The sequence below is a fragment of the Hylobates moloch genome, unplaced genomic scaffold, assembly GCF_009828535.3.
Source record: "Hylobates moloch isolate HMO894 unplaced genomic scaffold, HMol_V3 SCAFFOLD_39, whole genome shotgun sequence".
Taxonomy (NCBI): domain Eukaryota; kingdom Metazoa; phylum Chordata; class Mammalia; order Primates; family Hylobatidae; genus Hylobates; species Hylobates moloch.
Genome location: NW_026652314.1, coordinates 875,052 through 897,653, shown reverse-complemented (window position 1 = coordinate 897,653; position 22,602 = coordinate 875,052). Strand labels below are relative to the sequence as shown.

Below are 22,602 nucleotides of genomic sequence, written 5' to 3'. Positions count from 1 at the left end.
AAATTAGTACAACCATTTTGGAAACAGAACAGTTTCCCCAAAAAAGTAAAAATAGAATTACCATATGATGCATCAACCCTACTACTGGATATTTGCCACACACAAAAAAAATTGAAATCAGTGTGCCAAAGAGATGTCTGCACTCCCATGTTCACTGCAGCATTATTCACAACATCCAAGACATGAAAACAAATGAAGTGTCCATCAACGGATGAAGGGACTTTAAAAATGAGGTATATATACAAAACAGAATACTATTCAAACTTCAAAAAAGCAGGAAATTCTGTCATTCGCAACAACACGGATGAAGCTAGAGGATATTATGTTAAGTCAAATAAGCTAGGCACAGAGAGATAAATACAGTATGTTCTCAGCTATATGTGGAGTTTAGAAAGTCAAATTCATAGAAGTAGAGAGTAGAATGGTAGAAGTAGGGAAGAGGTGAACAAAGGGGAGATGTTGGTAAATGAATGCAAAGTTACAGTTAGAAGGAATAATTTCTGGTGTTCTACTGCACAACATGTTGACTATAGTTAATAATAATGTATTATATATTTCTAAATAGCTAAAAGGGAGGATTTTAAATGTTCTTACCACAAAGAAATAATAAATATTTGAGGTAACAGAAAAAAAGAAAACCCCAGTGTGGTACTGGAATAAGAATAGCCATAAAGATCAATGGAATAGAATTAAGAGTCCAGAAATAAACCTATACATCTATGGCCAATTGATTTCTGACAAGGGTGCCAAGACCAATTTATGAGGAAAGAATCATCTTTTCAACAAGCAGTGCTGGAACAACTGGATATGCACATGTGAGAGAATGAAGTTGGACCCCTGCCTCATACCATATAAAAAAATTAACTCAAAAAACATCGAAGACCTAAAAATAAGAGCTGAAATTATAAAACTCTTAGAAGTAGCAAATCTTCATCATCTTAGATTTTGCAATCAATTCTTAGATATGACACCAGAGGCATAATTAACAAAAGAAAAAATAAATTAGACTTCATCAAAATTAAAAATTTTTGTGCATCAAAGAACATTATAATGAGAGTAAAAAGATAACCACAGAATAGGAGAAAATATTTTTAAATTATATACATATCTGATAAGTATCTGGTGTTCAGAATATATAATCAATACTTAAAGTTCAACAACAAAAAGACAACAGCCCAATTTAAAAATGGGCAAACAGGGCTGGGTGCAGTGGTTCACACCTGCAATCCCAGCACTTTGGAAGGTCAAAGCAGGAGGATCATTTGAGGCCAGGAGTTTGAGGCCAGCCTGGTCAACATAGTGAGATCTCATTTATACCACCCCCCCTACCAAAAAAAAGCCTAGGTGCGGTGGTACGCCTGTAGTTCCAGCTACTTGTGAGCCTGAGGCAGGAGGACTGGAGGATCACTTGAGCCCAGGAGTTTGAAATTACAGTGAGCTATGATCGTGCCACTGCACTCTAGCCTGGGCAACTCAGCAAGACCCTATCTCTAAAAATAAAAACAAATGGGTAAAAAACTTGAATAGACTATTCTCCAAATAAGATATACAAATGGCCATGAAGCACATGAAATGGTGCTTGACATCATGAGTTAATGGAAAAATGAAAAAATAATCACGAAGACTTGCCACTTTACACCCACTATGGAAAATGACAATTATTGGTGAAAATGTGGAGAAATTGGAATCCTCAAGCATTACTGGTGGTAATCTGAAATGGTACAGCCACTGTGGAAAATAGTATTGTGGCTCTTTAATAAGTTAAACATAGACTTACTATACCACCCAGCAATTTCACTCCTGGGAATATCATGAAAGGAATTAAAATCAGGAGTTTAGACAAAAACTTGTTTACAAATATTTTTAGCAGCACTATTTCCAATAGCTAAAGGATGGAAAGAACTCCAATGTTCATCAGCTGATAAATGGGTAAACAAAATGTGATATGTGCCACAATAGACTATTATTCAGCCATAAAAACTGAGGTACTGATACACATTACAACATGGGTAAGCCTTGAAAGCATTATGCAAAGTGAAAGAAGGCATACACAAAAGGCCACGTGTTGTACGATTTCATTCCTTTGAAATATCCAGAATAGGAAAATCCACAGAGACAGAAGGCAGATTTGTCATTGTCAGGGGCTGGTGGGGAAGGAGTAGGGGCGAGAGACAAGATGGAATGAATGAACCTGCTCTCAGGTTTCCAGCTGCCTCAACTTGATGGAAAATGCTTGTGGGGGGTTTAAAACATGGCTCCAAAATATGTTGATACACTCTCATCTACAGGCAACATCTTCGACCTCTCCATTAGCATCTGGGCTTTGTGACTGTTTGAGCAGGAAAATACAGCAGAAGTGATGTTGTGTCAGTTTCCAGGCTCTGGCCTTACAAAACTGTCAGCTTCCACTTGCTGACTCTTGGAATACTCACTCTTGGAACCCAGATGCCACGCTGTGAGGAAGCCCATGCTGCCCTATGGAGGTCCCTGTGGAGAGGAGTCAAGATGTCATGCCAACTTGACAGCCATGTGAGTGAGCCATCTCAGAAGTGGATCTTCCAGCTTTGTATCTGTGGACCTGGAGGAAGGCAGGATCTAACTATTAGCACACCCTCCACGGTGGCTCAGATCCAAGAAGAACCAACGACTGAGGTCCAGTTCCCCAGAAGCAGACCCTAAGACAAAGATCTGTGTGAAGATGATGTATTTAAAAAGAGCTCCCCCAAAAAAACCTAAGAGAATGAGGTAAGCAGAACAAAGATTGGGAAGAAGCCAAGCTCACAGACGGTAGCTTTCAGCAGGGCCATTCTGGAGTATAAGTTCCACATAGAGGTGTCCCAACAGCAGGCAAAGGAGCTGGGCTCTTACAATGGGTGAAGCCCTCCCAACCCCAGGTCTGATCTGCCCCCATGGTCTCCCTTGGCTATTCCCGGTGTAACACGGACATGCTTCTCCAACTCCACTCCTGCAGCTTTGCATGAATCTTTGTTTCTCATTTTCTTGATTCATCATCTTTGTTGGTTTTCTCTTGGCAGCTGGCTAAGTGGAAGAGTCAAACATTCTGCCCTTGGCCTCAACCACTTGGCATCCTGGTTAGGGCTTATGTAAAGTTTTTAATTTTTTGATGCTAGTTGTATTTCTATAAATCCCTGGTAGGTGCTTTAAAAAAAAAAAAAAAAAAAAGGTGAGAGATCAAGCCAGACCTTGGCTGGGAGGGGAATGCAAACTCCCAGGCACATCAAGGCGTGGTGGCGGGCGCCTGTAGTCCCAGCTACTCGGAGAGGCTGAGGCAGGAGAATGGCGTGAACCCGGGAGGCAGAGCTTGCAGTGAGCCGAGATTGTACCACTGCACTCCAGCCTGGGTGACAGAGCGAGACTCCATCTCAAAAAAAAAAAGCCACAAGACATGTGGAAGAGGCACAGAAAGGGTCAAAAGCATCCCAGCATATAGGACAGGGCACCGAGAGTGTCTACTACAACCAATTTGGGATACAGGGGAAGAAAGGATTTGGTGACACACACCCATCAAATGTATTCAGTGCCCTTGCAATTTTGGAGAAGTCTGTGAAATCCCAAACTAGCCTAGATGTTCCCCATGTGGACAGATACTGGTGCCCAATCAGTAGGGCACTGGTCTTGCCATATAACCCTGGTCTCATTCCCCAGTCTTGGGGGAAAAAATGCAAACTGTCTTTGGGTCACATCACCTCCACTGAGCCTGCTTCCAGTCCTTCCTGCCATCTTAGACCCCTCACTCATCAGCCATAATCGCCTCATAGGCCTCAGAGACACAATGGCCTGCAGCCTGGCCTGTCTACTTGCTGAAAGTAGTATCTTATCTACCATTAGTAGATTAGTAGTTATCTTACCTACCATTAAGGGGCCCAGATTCATTCAATCCTTTTGGTCTTTCTTATGACACATATGCAAATAACCGCAGATGAAGATAAACCTTACAAAAAGGAAATAAACATGAATATCATAAAATAAAGAAACCCAGTGCTGGGTGTCTATTCCTGGTAATCTGCTTGTCTTTACCATCCTGTTATAGAAATGCTATGCCTGGGCTGGGCACAGTAGCTCACGCCTGTAATCCCCAGCACTTTGGGAGGCCGAGGCGGGCGGATCATGAGGTCAGGAGATCGAGACCACGGTGAAACCCTGTCTCTACTAAAAATACAAAAAATTAGCCGGGCATGGTGGCGGGCGCCTGTTGTCCCAGCTACTCGGGAGGCTGAGGCAGGAGAATGGCGGGAACCTGGGAGGCGGAGCTTGCAGTGAGCCAAGATCGCGCCACTGCACTCCAGCCTGGGCGACAGAGCAAGACTCCGTCTCAAAAAAAAAAAAAAAAAAAGAAATGCTATGCCTATATTTTTTCAGTAGGACCTACTATTACAGGAGCCAAATTCTCAGGCTAAAATAATAACATATCACATTTTCTCAGATGCTATGCCAGAGACAAATTTTTCAGAAATCCACAGAGTGGGATTCAGCACACATTTCAAAACAGTTGAAGCAGTGAGACTGTGTAAGCAACAAACAAGACTTTAAAATACACATCCATGAGTCTTTTTTTAAAGACGGGTCAAGTGCAGTAACATCTATGAGTTTCAACTACTCCACTTTGCCCAGCAGTGTCTACTTGCTGCCCTGGGTGAGCAGTAAGAGATGAAATGCAGAGAAAGAAAGCAGTGTCTTTGGAGAGGATTGGAAGGCCACGCTTGGCATAAAAACGGGTTTGGAAGAAGACTTGTTGAAAGTTCCCTGTTTCTGCCCTGCTGCTTGGACACCCTGGAAAGGGAGATGTCGCCAGGGCTGGACCGCAGGCAGGGCAGGGTGAGCTCCCAAGCTGGGAGGAAAGCAAGACAGCTAGATCTGGCAGAGCAGCCCCAAGGCTGGAGCTACTCAGAGGGGCCCAGGGAAGTGGCGAGGGTTGGGCTTTTGCTCATAGGCCTGTCGGGGAAGGCAGCAGCAAAGCAGAAATTTCCGGGGCCTGAAGGGAGGCTAGCGGGCCTACAGTCTCCTGGGGGTTCTGGAGAGTGAAGCTGAGATGGCACAGGCAGAAGTGCCTGGGAGAAGGCCTCATACTCAGCACCCAAAAGAACCAGCACCCAGGACCTGTGTGCCACCACTCACCCTCTCACCGTCCCCACCCCCAATGTCTTGATGGGATATGTTCAGGCCCCCAGATTTCAGGTGCAAGTCCTGGGGAAGGAAAGATGGGGTATAAAAGAAAAAAGGTGCCAAGTTCCAAGCATGCAAAAAACAAACAAACAAACAAAACTCAGATTGGCTGAATGATCTTGAATTAAGTTTCTACTATGGGATGAAATGAGAGTCCTGGATAGAAATGAAGTTACAGAAAGGGTTTCATGCACACTGGGGCTTGGGGTTGAGAAATCTATACCCAGTTGGAGTACCTAGCCAATGCCATGTACATAATGAGCACCCAAATACCACAGACAATACTCTCCCCAAGGTCATGGTGTTTTGTCCTCCTCTAGTCTCCTTTAAAATAAATAAGCAAGGATTTCCTTTTCCACAGACTTTCTTGTTCTCCCTCACAATCTTCCCCCTCTCTCAAGGGGAAAAAAAATGTGCAAAGCACACCTCCTGTGCATTTTCATCTCCTTCCTTTGGCTTCTGTCCAAGGCAACCCCAGGGGCTGGGGGTAAGAGTTGCTACAACTGCTGTCTTCTCAGCTGCCGGCCCACACTCTATCTGGGATGTTGGAGAAGCAGAGCCCACATGTCCTGCAGTGGAGTGAATTAATTGGGTCAGCCACTGCTGGGGTGTCCCTCATGCCATTGCCTCAAAGAAAGAGATCCTATGCCAGACTGGGCTTTTGGTGAGTGTTTGAACACAACCCTGAGGTCATTCCACCCTCCAACCATCAAAGGCTCAGGAGCTGTACCTCCTGACATACACACACCCCATTCAAAGGAGCACTTTAGCAACCCAGGGTTGTCGGGGAGCGGGAATGGTGGGGGTGGGGGCAGCTGTAACAGATTGAGACCCAAGGGTTGGAACTCAAGGGTCATCTGCTCCACTATGTGCCCCACCCTCAGAAGCTGAGATACGAGGAGTCACTAGATGCAAATATATTAAACGCTGGATATCAATGAAAGGTTCCTTGTTAGTTTTAACAGCCCGTCTAAGATCACAATACTGACCCAGTTAAGATGTATAAATGCAACACAGCATTTGTCCCAGGAAATAAAACACTAAAGATTACCTTATTCCTTGAAATATTAACTTTTAGAATAAGTGATGTCAAGTTTTATTTATCATGGAGGTCAATTTGCCACTTTTCCTACTTTTCTTTAAAAAACCTGTTTATATACACTCTCCCATTCACTGCAAGAAATAAGCAGTGAGATTGCTATGATGCGTTTTTGCCTTTTAACAGATATTAAGTGTCTTGGCTGAAATCACCCAGCTGTCTAGGAAGGCAAAAACCACAGGCTGGGATGGACTCTCTAGAGTCAACAGGAAAGTGGAAGGGCCTCTACCAGAGAGGATGTGAATAAGATTTTGAAAGAAACAGGAAACAATCCATTGCAGCTTTAAAATCTTGATTTTAAAAAACACCGGCCGGGCGCAGCAGCTCATGCCTGTAATCCCAGCACTTTGGGAGGTCGAGGCGGAAGGATCATGAGGTCAAGGGATCGAGACTATCCTGGCCAACATAGTAAAACCCGGTCTCTCCTAAAAATACCAAAATTAGCTGGGTGTGGCGGCGGGCGCCTGTAGTCCCAGCTACTCAGGAGGCTGAGGCAGGAGAATCACTTGAACCCGGAGAGCAGAGGTCGCAGTGAGCCAAGATCACACCACTGCACTCCAGCCTGGCAACAGAGCAAGACTCTGTCTCAAAAAAAACAAAAAACAAAAAAAACCCCAGTGTGTTAGTTCATTTTGCATTGCCATAAAGGAATACCTGGGGCTGGGCAGTGTATAAAGAAAAGAAGTTTATTTGGGTCACCATTCTGCAGACCATATAAGAAGCACAGTGCCAGCATCTGCTTCTGCTGAGGCCTCAGGAAGCTACCATTTGTGGTGGAAGGTAAAGGGCGAGCAGGTGTGTCATATGGTGAGAGAGGGAGCAAGAGAGAAGGGAGGAGGTTCAGCCTCTTTAAACAACCAACTATCACATGAATTAATGGAGTTAGAACTCACTCACTACCATGAGGAGGTCACCAAGCCATTCATGGAGGATTCACCCCATGACCCAAACACCTCCCACCAGGGCCCACCTCCAACATGAGGGATCAGATTTCAACATGTGATTTGGAGGGGACAAAAATCCAAACTATACTATTCCATTCCTGGCCCCCCAGATTCATATCCTTCTCACATTGGAAAATACATTCATCCTTCTCCAATAGTCTCCAAAAGTTCTAACTCATTCCAGCATCAACTCAAAAGTCCAAAGTCTCATCAGAGACTCAAGGCAAGTTCCTTCCTCCTATGAGCCTGTAAGATCAAAAACAAGTCGTTTACTCCCAATATATTGATACAATGGTGACACAGACATTGAGTGAATATTCCCATCCCAAAAGAGAGAAATTGGCCACAAGAAAGAGGCAACAAGTCCCATGCAAGTCTGAAAACCAGCAGGGACGACAATACATCTTAAAGCTTCAATATAATCTCCCTTGACCCCATGTCCCAAATCCTGGATACACGGTTGTGTGGGATGGGCTTGCAAGGGCTTAGGCAGCCCTGCCTCTGCGCCTGCTTTGCGATGTGCAGCTGCTGTTCTTGCTCTCATGGGTTGGAGCTGAGTAACTGTGGCTTTTCTAGGCTAAGGTGCAAGTTGCTAGCGGTTCTACCATTCTGGAGTCTGGAGGGCAGTGGCCTCATTCCCGCTGCTCCACTAGGTAGTGCCCTGGTCGGGGCTCTGTGTGGGGACTCCAACCCCACATTTTCCCTTGTAACTAACCTGGGATGTTCCCATCCTCTGGCTGGGATAAGGGAAGCAGCACCCCAAGGCAGCACCGAGTAGCAATGCCCCTGGCCTCGTCCCTGAAACCAGTCTGTCCTCTTAGGCCTCTGGGCTTGCGATGAGAGGAGCAGCCTGGAAGATTTCTAAAGTGCCTTTGAGGCCTTTTTCCCATTGTCTTGACTAGTAGCACCTGCTTCCCTTTCAGTCATGCTAATCTCTCTAGCAAGAGGTTGTTCCTCATGCCTCTTGGATTCTTATCCTTTGGGTTTCTCTCCTGAAATGTTCTTTCCTTCTCCACCATGAGACAGGCTGCAGATTTTCCAAATTTTTACACTCTACTTCCCTTTAAATTGTAAGTCCCAACTTTAAGTCATTCCTTTTCCCCATATCGGATCTTAGATTGGTAGAAGCAGGCTTGCTACTTCTTGAATACTTTGCTGCATAGAAATTTTTTTTCCTCCAGATACCCTAAGTCATCACTCTGAAGCTCAGCCTTCTACAAAGCCCTAAGACATTGGCACAACGCAGCCAAATTCTTTGCTAAGGTGTAACAAGGTTGACCTGTGCTCCAGCTCCCAATAAGTTCCTCATTTTCATCTGAGACCTCATCAACCTGGCCTTCACTGCCCATATTTCTATCAGCATTTTGGTCATAATCATTTAACCAGTCTCCAATACATTCTGAGAAACAAAAATGAAACCCTAAGCCCTTCCCCCACCCAGACTACTGAATGGACCCCCCTCTTGGCCAAGGGGACCCCAAAGAAACCTTAAAACTGAGTCCCAGCCCTGATGCAATGGGAGGTCAAACATGCCTCGTTACAGCCCGTCCCTTGCTGACCACCACTAGGCTTTCTTCTCTAAAGGCTAAGCAGGAACCAGCCCTTTCTCTTTTTTAAAATTATTTTATTTTACTTTAAGTTCTGGGATGCATGTGCTGAACGTGCAGGTTTGTTACATAGGTATACATGTGCCATGGTGGTTTGCTGCACCTATCAACCTGACATCTAGGTTTTCAGGCATTTGTCCTAATGCTCTCCCTCCCTCACCCCACAACAGGCCCCAGTGTGTTATGTTCCTCTCCCTGTGTCCATGTGTTCTCATTGCTCAGCTCCCACTTTTGAGAACATGTGGTGTTTGGTTTTCTGTTCCTGTGTTAGTTTGCTGAGGATGATGGTTTCCAGCTTCATCCACGTCCCTGCAAAGGACATGAACTTACTCTTTTTTATGGCTGCATAGTATGGTATATATGTGCCACATTTTCTTTATCCAGTCTATCATTGGTGAGCATTTGGGTTGGAACCAGCCCTTTCAAAAGAGTCGCCTCACCACTGATCAACCACCCACCTGATGCTGTCCCTCCCTTTTGCAGTTTCAACAGAACAACCAACTAGCATTCCTTCCTGATAAGAGACCACCAACCACTGAGAGGTACTGGTCAGTCTAGGAAGGCTGTGCACTGACTGAGGGGTTTTGTGTCCACTGCTTCATCTTTTGAAGTCAGAGGCCCAAAAACTCCCCACTCACATCTTGCTAATACTACCATTTTTTTAACATGGGAAACCATGAAGGGGCTTGGAGGTCAACTGTGCATGTGTTTCTTCTTTCGTAAATATTCATGGCTCCTCCTATAGCTTGCTGAATATATATTTGGCCACCTCATTCAGCACAAATCCTTGTTTTATTCTTCTGACACTCCAACTGCCTGTTTCTGGCTTCTGGCCAGAGGCTATGCTTCCCAGCCATTCAGAATGGCCACCCTGCAGGCTGCAATCATTTATGAGAAATACAGCTCTCCTTTCCACATTTATGAACCTCATCATCCTTTGGTTGACAATTTCAAATTTCCCCTCATCTTCCTGTCTTCTTCTAAGCCCTCCAAATTCTTCCAATATCTGCCAATTTACTCATTTCTAAAGCTGCTTCCACATATTCAGCTATCTTTATAGAAAAGCCCCACTCCTCAGTACCAATTTTCTGTGTTTGTCCACTTTGCAGTGTTACAAATAAATACTTGAGGCTGGGTAATTTACAAAGAAAAGAGGTTTATTTTGGCTCATGGTATGGCAGGCTGTACAGGAAGCATAGTGTTGGCATCTGCTTCAGGTGAAGGCTTCAAGAAGTTTCCACTCATGATGGATGGCAAAGGGGAGAAGGTATATCACAGTGAGAAGGGGGAACAAGAGAGAAAGTGGGGGAGATGCCAGGCTCTTTAAACAACCAGCTCTCCAGTGAACTAGTAGAGAGCTCATACATTCCTGGTGAGCAGGGCACCAAGCCATTCATGAGGGGTCCCCCATAATGACCCAACCTCCTCCCACTAGACCCCATCCCCAAAACGGGGGATCAAATTCTCACATGAGATTTGGAGGGGACAAATGTCCCAACCATATTGGGAGCATCTCAGCTCCAGATAATACCAGACTACTAGAGGGAGGAACACTGTGGGGTCTTCATGCTAGCTGCTTTCCATTGACATTTTCCTGGCCTCCAGACCTAGAAACAACCAAAAATAACTTGGTGAACGTACTGAAGTTATTTATCAACCATTTACTGAGACCGCAATGTTGTAAAAAAGAAAGGGCTTAACACTAGGTTAAGCCTAGTGATACTGGAAGATTTTCTTTCAATGTACTATATTTCTAACATCTTTCCAGAATCATCTGTCCCAAAACAGAAACCATCTTGTTTCCTAGGCATGCTATCAGAACGGGAAAATAACTAAATTTTTCTTCAAAAAATAATTGCAAAATCCACATTAATGAAATACATTTTTAAGAAGTGAAATAAGAGATAAAAATAGCTAATATTTGTGGCCAACCACTGTTCGGTATATTGTACATCTATTAACTCATTCAAGCTTCACAATAACCTGATGAGGAAGACAGTATTTCTATCCCCATTTTGCAGATGAGGGAACTAAGGGACAGAAGAGCTAAGGAGCTTGCCCAAGTCACACTTAAGAGGCAAAATAGAGACCCCCTCACCCCAGAAGCAAGGCTCCGTGGTCTATGCCCTTAACCATTGACCTCTCCTGCCCCTCACACATACCTCTGTTAATCAAAAGAATAGGTCCAACAATGACGACTTCACTTCCTAAGTGAAACCATAGGTTTAAGGTAGTAACAGGCTACATTATAGACCTTAACAAACCATACTGAAATTCTTCTAGAAGAAAAGTCAATTCGATATATCATATAACTTTAAAATAATGATGGGCCAGGCATGGTGGCTCGCGCCTGTAGTCCCAGCACTTTGGGAGCCCAAGGAGGGAGGAGCCCTTAAGCCCAGGAGTTTGAGACCAGCTCTGGCAACATAGTGAAACCATCTCTTTACATTTTTTTTTTAATTAGCCAAGCATAGAGGCACATGCCTAGCTACTCAGGAGGCTGAAGCAGGAGAATCACTTGAGCCCAGGAGTTTGAGGCTGCAGTGAGTTATGATCACACCACTGCACTCCAGCCTGGGCGACAGAGCCAGACCTTGTTTCCAGAAAAAAAAAAAAAAAAAAAAAGATGTCACACCACATTTTCAAACACAAACACATTACCTGGCAGTCATTATCAAAAGCCTGTGCTAACTGGGTTAAAATCAGAAACCTAACTGGTGGTTTCGGACAGAAACCTAGAAACTGTGCTATGGACCGAATGTTTGTGCCTTCCCAGAATTCATATACTGAAGCTTAATCTCTGATGTTACGGTATTAGGATGTGGGGCCTTTGGGAAGTGATTAGGTGATGAAGGTAGAGCCCTCATGAATGGGATTAGTGCCCTTTTATGAGGGATCCCAGAGAGCTCCCTCACCCTTTCCCCATCATGTGAGGATGCAAGATGTTAGCAGTCTGCAAAGTATAAGAGAGCCCTCACCAGAACCCGATCATGCAGGCACCCTGATCTCAGACTCACAGCCTCTAGAACTGGGAGAAAGAAATTTCTGTTGATTTTAAGCTGCCTAATCTATGGTATTTGTTATAGCAGCCTCAGTTGACTAAGACAAATGGATTCAATTTTGTCTTAAGTTCTTGGTTTCCAGTAAACCAGAAGTAACTTGATAATGCAATGCTGACCGCTGGGATTTTTCAGCCAGGTCTTCTCCAGCTTCCAGAAATGCTGGACTGACCATGTATTTTTAGGGACTGTCCTTGCTCCAGAGCCTGAAGGATTTCTATTTTCATTCCTCTCACAGTAACACAGAGAGGTGGCCAAGATCTCTCTAAGAAGCACAAACCTGGCCCAGTACACATGAGCTCATCAGTCACTCAGGGGCCTCTTCTTCCCCAGACTCCCCAGGAAGCATAAGCTTCTAGGATGAGCTCCCCAGAGCACTTCCCTTCTTATTTACCAGGAAGAAGGTCTTAGAGGCTGATCCCCCAGTCTTCTTCCAGGCCCAAAGCCTTACCTCTTGCCTCTGCTTCCATTTCTGCTAGGTTCTCTTATTCCAGTCTGTACATGTCAGAAGCCATCCGGAGCCTCAAGAGAAGAAGAAAGAGCCATGGTGAGTCGTTTTACATTTTCCAAATGAACAATGAATTCCTAAAAGAAAACCTCAACTTGCAGCCTTCCTGCCCCCAGGAACTCCTAGCAGGAGAGCCCAGGTCCCAACAAAATGCATGGCAGCTGCTGCCCAGCCTCTGAGAGAATTAAGAGGCATTAGAGCCCCAAGTGGCCGCAGAACAACATCCTGTCCAGCCGTTCAGCAGCTGGCAGGCTCCCCTTTTCATGATGCCCTTTCCGCTGTGCCCTAGGGGGCTCACCTCTTGCAGCCTTGACAGCGCAACTCTTGCCAGGTCCCAGCGGGAATGAACTGGAAACCTCCTGGGTTTCCAGCAGCTGCTGTGCTTCTGAACTGACTCTTCCTTGAGGGTGGCAGGCGCCCTGCCTCCTTGTCTGCAGCTGTGGGTTTAGACAAAGTGCATTAGGCTTCTCTTCTCCCCCGGGCCAGCAGGGTTTTAGGCCTACCCACTTAGGGGTCATTTCCACAAAATAAATATCCCCCCGGCTGAAAAATCCCCCCATTCTTCCTTGATACGGGGTCTCTTCAGAAACACAACAGCCTAGGTTTCTTCCTCTTTCTCACCCAACCTGCTCACTCACCTCCATCTCACACTGCCACCCCCACCCCCAGCACAGCCACCAGAACCACCAGTCCTCAGCTTCAACTGAGCCCCTGGGCTACTTCAGCATGTTCTCCTCACATTTGTACTCACATACATCTTCCTACAAGTTCCCTCGCCCTTTCACGGGCTGAAGCTCTGCCTCTCTCAGAGAACATTAGCTATTTGTCAGGAATATTGTGCAAAAGACTTCACTTAATTGGAAAAGTATTCACTCTTGGTGGTCCCCAATGCCCCCAGGCCCTCAGCCATAGGATGTGGCTCTCACCTGGACAGTAGACACCTTGCTTCAATTTTCACTCTTCGCCCCTGGAAACCATCGGCCGCTGGGGGTGAAAGGAAACTCTATAGTACTATACTGAGGTGACGTTTCCACCAACCATCTGCTTGGGTCCCTGGTAATTCTCCACCGGAGACTGGGGCTGCCTTCCTCAGGGATCCCAGCTATCTCTCAACACCTCGTCTTCCTCCAAGACTGGCATCATCGCAGAGTTCTGAGGAATTCACTTTCCAGGCAAGAAGGTCTTAGGTCCTTGTGTCCTTGGTCCCAGAAGGGATCTTAGTCAGAAGATGTATTCTTGTCAGCTGCCAGCTCTTGGTACAGTGGTGAGGGTGAGGGACTGTGCAGCTATACAAAATGAAGTAACTTGGAAAAGGTGTCCTTATGGATGAGACTCAATGCCCCCAGGCATCCTCCCTCCTCATCATGGGTTGCTCTTTGCAAGCGGAAGTCTCATGCAGTAGGTTCCCTGTGCCTTCCTCTCTGGCCCTGACCTTGACAGGAGACCTCTTCTGGTGCCTTCTGGACCACCTGCTGCCTTACACCTGGGCTCCATACCAGAATCACCAGCATCCACTCAAGAGGACACTGGGCAGCTGAAACACTTGTTTTTTGCTGGGGCCAGTCCTAGTCCAGTAGGGTTTCCAGGCACCCACAGCAGCTGCCCAGGCAGCAAATGTCAGTCAGTTATAAACCAGCCTGGTAAGACTCACACTTTGACCACCCTACATGGACTTAGTTTTGGGAGAAATTCCAGGATTTCAGACTCTCAGGGCCCATGGTCACTGAGCTCAATGTCCCCAATAGGTCATATCCTGCAGCTGCAACTCTAAGAGCTTGTGCTTCTGCCAAAACAATAAGCTTCTACTAGATGGGTCAGATCCGTTCTCTGACTTGATGCAATGGCCACTGTCCCTTCAGTCTGGCCCCTCGGCATCTAAGTCAGTGGAAATGGGATGAGGCGCAGATGTAGAAGGAAGAACTAGATGGGTCAGATCCGTTCTCTGACTTGATGCAATGACCACTGTCCCTTCAGTCTGGCCCCTCAGCATCTGAGTCAGTGGGAATGTGACGGGCCCCATATGTAGAAGGAAGAACTGGAAGGAAGCAAAGGAAGAACTGGAAGGAAGGAAGGAAAGGAAGCCACCAGCCTCCTGCTGAGTCTTGATTAGGTCTCCTAGACGGACATTCTCCTCCTCCTGTTGCGAAAACTGTCGGAATTAACATAAAGCCTCTGAGCCCAAGCTTCCTCAAGTGTAGAATGAGGACACTGGAGTCCAGCATCTCTGAGTGCTTCTCTGTGATGGACAGAACAATGCCCCGACAAAGATGCTCATGCCCTCCTCCCCAGAACCTGTGAATATGTCACGGTGCATGGCAAGGGGGGTATTAAAGTTGCCAGTGGAATTTAGGTTGCTAATAGGCTCACCCTAAGATGGGGAGATTAGCCTCAATTATCAGGGTGAGCTCACTGTCATCACGGGGACCCCTATAAGTGAGAGAGGGAGGCAAGAGAAGTAGTGTCAGAATTAGAGACGGATTTGAAGAAGTTGGCTTTTAAGATGGAGGAAGAGGCCATGAGCCGAAGGATGCAGGTGGCCCCTAGAAACAGGAAAAGGCAAGAAAAAGGATCTCCTCTAGAGCCTCCTGAGCAGCACAGCGTTGCCAACACTTTGAACTTGGCCAGTAGTTTGAACTTCTGTCTTCCAGAACTGTGAGATAATAAATCTGTACTGTTTTAACTCATTTATCTTGCGGTAAATTTGTAACAGCAGCCATAGGAAACTAATGCACCCTCATCCCTCACATCCACACCACAATCTCCCTCTTCTCGCTGGCATTCCATCTCCTCTGCCTCCAAGTCACAGAGCCCCAGGTGCCACAATGGCTGTGGAGTCTGCGGTGCAACCTCATTGCAAGTATTTGCATGCTCAGAAGAGAAACACGAGTACGATGTCCTATATTTACGAGGACCTTACTACTTTTAAATCGCTGTCATTCAAAAACAAAACAATTTTTTTCAGTGTGTTCTTAAGTGCCCGTTACTGAGCTGGTCCCTGGGGATGCAAAGACACATGGACGTCATTGTTTCTCTCCAGGAATTCACTTGGAAAAAGAAACACGGGAGACACTGCCTAGAATGCTTGATGCCTTCGAAGTTAGACTGGAGTTGGATTAACCCGGCCTCTCTCTCTAGAAATAGGAAATGGCTAGAAGAGTGACATCAATCAGCCACAACTGCTTCAGCCTCATAACATCGGAGCAATGGTATCAGACTTGATGCAGAGACTACCTGGGTATGTGGCTTTTTTTTTTTTTTTAATGTAGTGAAAAATTCCAAGTCACAGCCATGACACTGAACCATCAAAAGATAATTTCACGTTTTGTTTTGTATTAAATGCTCTTTGTACTTTGCTTTTGTTAGAGATGGCTGGAAAATTCTAGAAATAAGGAGTGCTAGAGAAGAATCACTACTTAAGAGCAGGATCTTAAAGAATACATCCTTTGCCCCCTATATCTTCTCCCCTTTCTGATTCTCAAAAAGACACTTCAAACTGATGGATAGTCTTTATGTAGATGAATGGGACAAACTCAAACGTGAGAGTTGATCCTTTTTTTTTTTTTTCCAGATCCTGAGGAATTGCCATTAGGACCTGGAAACAAATATGTTGTGTGGAAGACTTACTGACAAAGGAACTTTAACTGAATTCCTCCTCTAGTGCTGAACAGTGACTGCTGAAATGGCCAGACTGGCAACATATCAGGAGGAAAACTGGCATTCCTATTAGATGGAATGTGCAAGAAACCATAATTTTTTAATGGGGTTGAGGATTGCCTGCTTCTATAAGAAGATAGGTATTTTCTGTATCTAGCCAGGTGAGACCACACATTTATAAGACAGATTGACAAGATCAGAACTACAATTACAAGCTATCCACAAACTGTTGCAGAGGCAGACAATCTTTTCTGGATACTTTCCTTAGCCTGAGTTTCTGAACCTACTACTATATGAAGGAGTACTGCCAAGATCCAGCCAAAAAACAAAAACAAAAAAGGCCCTGGTGGCTTCAAAGATTTTGACATTGGAAACTTGTCCCAGTACCTGAAACACACAATGTCATGTGTCAGTGAGCTCAGCCTGGAGCCCACACCTTGGCCATCTGCCCAGAATTCTCACCCCAGTTCTCTAAAACTCTACTCTTTCTTCTCGGGTGGACTGCTTTTTGATCCCGAAAGGCAATGTTAATGGGGCTTTGATGCAGCTGAGACATAGTCAAAAAAAAAAAAAAGAATACAGAGTACACAACACAAGAAAGCTTAGAAGACACCTACGTCCAGATAGAACTAAGTTCCTCATGTGTCCCCATAGAGAGGCAACATTTTAAGATAGAGTTTGAAGACCCAGCTGCCAATGGTCAATCACTGTCACATCGGAGGAGCTAGCAAAAGACACCACTAACAATTATGGGAATAAAAACTTCCTTGTTACTTTAAAGTTTTCAGATCATCTGTTAAAGCTGATAAGGCCATTGGCATCTATTCTGTTCATTGTACTCTGTCTCCTCTTTTACTTCCCTCCCAGTCCCTATCCTTTGCCAACTATGTTGTTTGCCAATTGTCTCCCAAGGAGCATGGGAGCAGTGGTTTCCCCCACATATATCTTTACAACTTTTCCTACAGCACCTCTTGGCATCCAGCCTCCAGAATTTGCTTCTCCTGCAGTGATTCTGCTAGTTCACTCTTCCTTGGAAAGACCACTGCCTTTGACTCTCAAAGTGGCAATAAATTTCTCCTTTCCCCCCATTTCATCTCAGCACAGGGCTCTCCATCGGCTTTAGAGGGAGCTGCAGGCATGGAGCAATTCAGCATGCTCACACCAGCAGCAGCATACAAAATCATTGACCATGAAGCCACCTGTTCCAAACACCATTGTCAAAACCAAGGACCCAAAGAAGTATAGCACACAGGCTTGCCCCTGGGTAAAATGGAAATGGAAATGGAAATGTCACCAGTAGAGGACAGCCACACTACAGACTGAGGAATGGTGTGCTGCGTGGGCTAGGGTTGGTCTGTGGAGACAGGTGAGCCCTTTGACATGGGCTGGCTAGAAAAGTCCTCATGAACAAGGAAAGATATAAGACACGGGTGTTCGAGAAAAAGAGCATCTCAGCAACAGACAGAAGGAGGCAGGAGAAAAGAGCATTCACAGCGTGTTCAACAACATAGAAGACCTTTCCCAGGGATGGTAGGGAGTGTGTAGGAGAAATGGAGAAATGGAATGTAGAAAAGATCATAGGGGCCAGACTATGGTGAGTCTTCATAAGTTGAGCTAAAGAGGTAAGACTTTATTCTGTTGGCAGTGGGGAGTCTTTGAAGGGCTTGAAAGCAGGGGTGGGGCACTTCCACTGCATGAGGTCTAAGAAAAATGACTCCAACAGGGTCCGTGGCATGGACAGGTAGAAGGAGTCTGAAGGCAGAGAGACCGCAATGGGCTGAATGGTTGCCCCGAAATAATTCATGTCCACCCAGCACCTCAGAATGTAACCTTATTTGGAAATGGAGTCTTTGCTAATGTTCCCACTTCAGATGTGGTCATACTGGATTGGGGTAGACTCTGAATCCAGTGGCTGGTGTCTTCCTAAGAAGAGAAGACATGCAAAGAAGAAAAGAAGGCTATGTGATGATGGAAGCAGACATTGGAGCCACGTGTCTAAAAGCCAAGGAGCAGCCGGGATTGCTGGCAGCCACTGGAAGCCTCCTTCATAGGCTCCAGAAGGAACCAACCCTGCTGGCACCTTGGTTTCAAACTTACGGCCTCCAGAACTGGGAGAGAATAAATTTTTGTTGTTCTAAGCCACCTAGTTTGTGGTCATCTTTCACAGCAGCCCTAGGGAATGAATGCAGAGGCTAACGAAGAATCCATCTGGAGTGCAGGATGGGGAAATGTCACCTGGGCCCAAAACTATGCCTTGGATAAAACCGTATTTGAAAAGCATAATCAACAGGAAAGAATAGCTGGGAGACAAGCAAACTGTAAGAGCAAGGTATGGCTCCAAATTCACAGAAAGTGGACTGGAGCTGCCCATTTCACTCTGGTGCCAGCTCTCTAAGGTGAACGTCAAGGAAGCTTATGTTCCTTGTAGGTGCCTCTGAGGGGTAGGGCCGAAATTTGGATTCCCAAACTTGAGAGTCAGACTGGAAATAATCCAGGGAGACATCTTGCAACCCTAACCCAAAGACATGTGACTACGTATTGGAAGTCAAATTATCTTGTTTATTTCTCCTTTTTGTCCTACAGTTTTTAAGAAACTAAGTCGTCTAGAGACTTGCCCTGTCTAGAGTAGTGCAGAAACCCCAAACAGAAGGAGTTGGCCCTTGAGGCTCACGTGGTAAAAGCAAGAATTGTTTAGAGAAACCTAAAGCGTAGGTGAATGTTGAGGGAATATCCTACTCTTCCCAATGTCCAGGTTCACCCTTCAGTGCAAACTTTCTAAAATCTGGGGTTTATGAATAAGGGAACCCTTGGTGTCCCTTGCCCCACTCTCAGCTAGGTGCATGAAAGCAGTCTTTATTGTCCCTTCCCCAAGCAGCACAGCCCAGTATCAGAGGACACAAGGACACAGGCTCCTACCCCAAGCCTGTGCACGGGGCAAACTCTTCAAGAGCGAGGCACATTTTGATCACCCAAGAGCATTCACCACCAGCACCCCCAACCCTATTCCAGGAACCCCTTTTAGTGCACCAGTAAGTTGTCAGAAAAAGATCACCATAGTCCCTTTGAGGGGGAAAAACAAAAATCCTGCCTGCATGCCAATGGTCCCTCGACCTCAGGTTCTGAATCGTTCATGGCCTTCTTGCTTCTCATGGCCTGGGGCCCTCCCCCTTCCACCTGGGAGTTTCTGAAAAAATGAAGAATCCTGTCCCTGGGCTTTGCACCCACTGCAATGCAGCCACCTCAAGCCACGCTAGATAGTCTCCTCTGCTCTTCTCACAGGTCAGCCCACCCTGGGGACTCAGAGCTGACCTCCCTGGAGCCATCACCTAGTCTCCTATTTTTCCCCAAGATGCTACTTGCACCCTTTAAAAGTGCAGTTCACAATGAGGATTAGAGGCCCTCACACGCACCTTTCACCCACTAAGTTGGCACAGTTTGAGGAAGTGAATTTTAGTAACACAGGTGGAGGGCCTAGGTGGGGATACAAACATTCTCGTGCATTGCTAGGGGATGTCAATCGATACAGCTTGTTTTGGAGGTAAAAATCTGATATTGGATTTTAATTTGTCCTGCCTTCTGACCCAGAAATTCTGCTTCTAAAAATGTATTCTAACAAAATGAAGTCTGTATGCAAAGATTTAGCCAGAAGGACATTCATCATAACCTTATGTATAATAGCAAAATAAAACAGTAACATCCAAATATTCAAGACAGAAAGCTATTTTAATAAATATTGGAGAGGGAGACCCTGTCTCAAAAAAAATAAAAATTAAAAAATAAATACATATCGGAACATTTATGCAATGGAATATGATCTAACTACTAAATTTGCTGCTTGTAAAGGAGTGTCAGTTGCCTCCAGGGAGCAAAAAAGAGTGAGCTCCAAGGCAGAAAATAAAAGGGGCAACCTTCCCCTGAACGCACTTTTGCACCTGTTGGTTTTCGAAGCATTTGAATCCCAGATATGAGATAGAGAGGTCAATAAAAGTTTAAAGGGTATTTTGGAAGAAGAGTAGCATCGACAAGAGAAAGGTATTCACGAACTATTAAGTGAAACATATATGCTGCAAAATAATGCACTGAGTGATACCATTTCTACTAAAACACAAAGCCAGAAGAAGTCCAGAAGGAAATTACTATGAGATTGAACAGGATATGTTTCCAATGGACGGAATTACAGAAGTTTTTTTCTTCTTATATGTATTTTTCTAACTTTGCTACAAGGAACATGCCGTGTTTCGAGGAGAAAGAGGAGCAACCAACGTTCTTTTAAATTCTTAGAAAATGCTCTGGTGGCAAAATGTGAGCTTGGCACTTTCTCTCCTTCCTGTCTCAGACAAACTCTTATGAGGAATTGAGACACTCACTGTCTTCCACTTCCTCATCATCCCCACCCGACTCCACCCAAAAAACTGCCTCCTCAGCCTGCTGAAGTCTAGCTTCTGTCCCCCAAACTCGTCTACCAAATGGCACACCATCCCCCTGACCATTGCCAAATCCACCAGTGTTTCCAGTCCTCCTCTCACTGGCCTCTGTGCCACATTTGTGTTCAGTGGATTTCACTAACATTAATTTAGCACCAAGTGTATGTCAAACATAGTGTTAGGCACCTGAGGGAAAAACATCAGCCCTTAAGACTGGTCACTCCCCTCAGCAACCCGTTCATAGACTGGTGGGAGAAGAGAGAGTGGGTGAAGACCCCCAAAGTCTGTGACAGACAGCCCTCTCCTTCAGCAGCTTCACACTCCCCAGGCCTCCAGCCCCGGCCTCCTCTGCCCCTGTCTGTCTTCTCCACCTGCCCCTTATAATCTATCCTCAAGAATATGTCCTTGCCTACTGTACCCCTCACACTTCCGGCGCTATCTCATGGACTCTGGTTTAGGAAGCCTGTGAATGTTGATATCCAACCGCCCAGCCTGGTCAGGAGCAACAGACACCTCCACTTCTGTCTCCCTTGAGGCCACAGAGACCGAATGTCATCAACAGCCCCACCTCCCAACTCTGTTCCTTTTTTAATTGGTGGCATCTACCCAAGCCCACCCAGAACCTGCAACCGCTTCCCTCCTCCCCACTAGCCCTCCTGCCCTTCTCCCACCCTCACTGGGGCTTTTCATCTCCTGCCTCATTCATTGCCGTGGCCTCCTCTTGTGCCCCAACTCTTGACTTCACTTAGGTCTGTCTGTCCCCTGCACACTGCAGCCAGCAAGCTCCATCCAAAATGCCCATCTGGCCCTCTGGCTGTCCTTCTTCCCCGAAGAGTTCACAGAATAAAATCCAGGCCCAACAAGCCTGTCACCCCTTGCCTCTCATTCCTTCTGCAATCCTACCATCCACTTGTTTCCTCAATACTCAGTTCCCCCAGCATCCTCACCCTTGCTATGTCACACGTCAGTGCCTTCCCCATGCTGGGGTCCCCATACCCACCCCACCCCTGGATTCCCCCACATGCCACTCCTGGCATGACTTAAGTGCTTTCTTATCAGGATTCAGCTCAGGCTCTCCCTGCTCCAAAACCTTCTCAAGGACACGGGCCCTGGATGGGGAGCCCTCCTCTGTGATCCCGTCACTGCCAGAACAGAGCCCTGTTACACTGAGGTGACTAATGCATGTGTGCTTTTTCTCCAAATCAACTATCAGCCCCTCTAGAGCAGCCATTCTGGATAATAAATCCCTGTAGGCCCGGCTCTTAGCACAAGACCTGACTGCTACCATCAAAGGAGGAACCAGCAGAACGTTGGCCCAGGCAGTGGAGCTATTTCTTGCGTCTGAAAGCATGGCGGGCCCAGTGGGAGCCGTTCGTAGATGTTCCTTTGCCCCTGTAGTAGCTGGGGTCCCGGACACCCCAGTGCCCAGGGCTGTTCCCGTGTGTCCCTCTGCCTGTGGCTCAGCCAAACGCAGCAAGGAGCCCAGGCCAGGCTCTACTTCTCTTCCCAGGGGCACAGAGTTGATCTGCAAGGCCTTGGTCTACCAGGAGAGTGGGGCCGGGGGTCTTCGGGCAGGAGATCCCCTCCAAGCCTGCCCAAACCTAACATGGGGGGTTGGCGAACAGAGTGCCAGAAGGGCCCTGAGTCCTGAACCTCCATTCTTAAAAGGCCTTAAACCATAGGCTCATCTCCAGCGAGATCCCACCTGGCCAGGGTATTTTTCTGTGTGCTAAAAAGCAGTTTCTTTCCACCTCTAAAATGGTCTCAAGAGCTGATACAGGAGAGGCGGCAACACTGGGGAGCCTGGGGATGTCATAGGTGGGGCAGTCTTTCCTCCAGCTCCCCTCCCTGTCCCTCCCACCTCCCGCTGCAAGGCATCAGGACAGCAGGGCCCAGCAGCTCTGCGAGGTAGAGCCAGAGGCTGCCAGAGGCCTGGCCCCCAAGAGTGAGAGGGTGAGGTGTGCGCCTCAGCCTTGGAGACATTAGTCTCCTCTCCCTGTTGCCATGCAAAGTTAAAAACATTGATTAAATCCAGCACCTAAATCTGGCCCCCAGCCCTGCCCCATCTGTGTAGGCTGCATGCACTCAGCCACCTGCCTGGAAGGACATGAGAGCACTACCAA

At 46.3% G+C, this 22,602-nt stretch overlaps 1 long non-coding RNA gene across 1 annotated transcript; it reads right to left on the bottom strand.

The window, feature by feature from the left end:
- Positions 1-9,970: 9,970 nt before the first annotated feature.
- Positions 9,971-14,041, bottom strand: LOC116463508 (uncharacterized). Its single transcript, XR_004246703.2, has 4 exons — positions 13,328-14,041; positions 12,700-12,838; positions 12,345-12,415; positions 9,971-10,441 (listed from the first exon to the last, which is right to left on the bottom strand). It is a non-coding gene; the product is annotated as an uncharacterized LOC116463508 (long non-coding RNA).
- Positions 14,042-22,602: the final 8,561 nt, after the last annotated feature.